Raw genomic sequence first — 1741 nt, 5'->3', positions numbered from 1 at the left:
TTAGACTTCATTTTCCAGGAAATTGCTTAAGCACCTGACATTTTGTTGTGGCAGCCCTGGCAAATAAGTATAGCAAAGTCATTGTAGTCAACCCAAGGCTCTTTAATACTTGTTCTTATCAAGATCTATAAGGTATGAGTAACAATGGGCAGTACTGTACCCTGAATTTTTAGGGCATCCATTACAATGGTTTCATCTTCCTATCTTTTCACCAGGAGGGATGGATACTTAATTACAGAACTGGATTCCTATTTAACCAGACACGCCATCCCCATCCTCTTGTACATTTTAGCCATTGCAAAGAAAGCAAAAAAAAAATCATAGAGGATGCCTTTCATCATGTAAATGGATATTCTCAGGCAGTGTCTTTCCCCAGGGATATCTGTTCAAGGTCCTGACATAGAGTAAGTACTTGTTATTGGCTGAAGGAACAAAAAGCAAGTACTATAAAACAACCACAGGATAATATCTGAATTTAATTTATTAAGTACTCCTGATTTAAAATAATATATGTCTTTGTAGATCTTCAAATCCCAAAGGATTGTGTTAGAGCTGTGATTCTCTACTTGTGGGTTGCCACCATTCATAGCAGTAGCAAAATTACAGTTATGAAGTAGCAATGAAAAAAGTTCATGGTTGGGGGGGTCACCATAACATACAGAACTGTATTAAATGGTCGAAACATTAGGAAGGTTAAGAAACCACTGTGTTCGAGGAACAGTTAGTTTAAATGAATATTTATTCACTTGGAAAAATAAAAATATTTTAATTTGGGGCTCATCATTAAAAAAAGGACCAAGCTGGTCAGTCCAAGTTTTCCACTGAGTGATGATTTAGTAGGCTTCATTGCTCACTTGTGTGGACTTTCTGATTTGACATTTACTCTCCAGATTGAAACAGTTCACCTCCAGCAATATTTTTAGAAACTCAAGGTTTTGTAGCAGTACTTAGTGTCCAGCAGAAACCCTGCTGTCTGCTAAACATTATCTTGGCTTAAAAGCTTCTCTTTCTGTTGGTGGATTGATAATGACATGGCACAGCTGTTATCACCATGGAGACAGTATCCAGGACCTAGCAGAGGAAAAATGTAACCACTGGCTCTTAAGCAGGGATGCCTCAGCTTCCTCTGGAGCATGCTTTTTCTTCAAGCCTGGTGTGTTCTAGTTATCACCAACCCAGGTAAAAGGTAATATAACTAGAGAAAAAAAGGTTCAGTCCTTTTGTGTGACAACATTGTTTCTTATTAGGGTACACGTTGGTCACCTTGAAATTGTTAAGTAAACTGTGCTGGGGCTGAATAAACATAAATGTCAGCAGGTTTTCAATGTTAAAGGAAGAGGTTGTAGATAAGGAAGGAGAGGGTGCTATAGTGATTCATGCACCAAAGAACTCTAATAGAAATTGACAGAAATGTTTATGTAAGTGCATTGATGTGTGTGTGTGTGTGTGTGTGTGTGTACATAGATTAGTGTACACATCTATATATCTTTATCAATCTACTCTGATACCCTATGAGAAGCATATGCCTAGCTTGGTATATAATATACTCTTTTAAAATTTATTTTTATTTTTAAGATTATGTTTTATGTGTGGATTTGTTGCCCGAAAGTATGTCTGTGTACCATGACCATGTAGTGCCAGAGGCCAGAAGAGGGTGTTTCATCACCTAGGACAGGAGTTACAGATTGTTGTGAGCTGCCAGGTGGGAGCTAGGCATGAAACCATGTCCTTTGAATGAACA

At 37.9% G+C, this 1741-nt stretch overlaps 1 non-coding gene across 1 annotated transcript; it reads right to left on the bottom strand.

Moving 5' to 3' along the window:
- Nucleotides 1-933: 933 nt before the first annotated feature.
- LOC120099448 (small Cajal body-specific RNA 13) lies at nucleotides 934-1204 on the bottom strand. The gene has a single exon (XR_005498626.1). It is a non-coding gene; the product is annotated as a small Cajal body-specific RNA 13 (non-coding RNA).
- Nucleotides 1205-1741: the final 537 nt, after the last annotated feature.

The sequence above is a fragment of the Rattus norvegicus genome, chromosome X (genome assembly GCF_036323735.1).
Source record: "Rattus norvegicus strain BN/NHsdMcwi chromosome X, GRCr8, whole genome shotgun sequence".
Lineage (NCBI taxonomy): Eukaryota > Metazoa > Chordata > Mammalia > Rodentia > Muridae > Rattus > Rattus norvegicus.
This window is presented reverse-complemented; position numbering and strand designations above follow the sequence as displayed.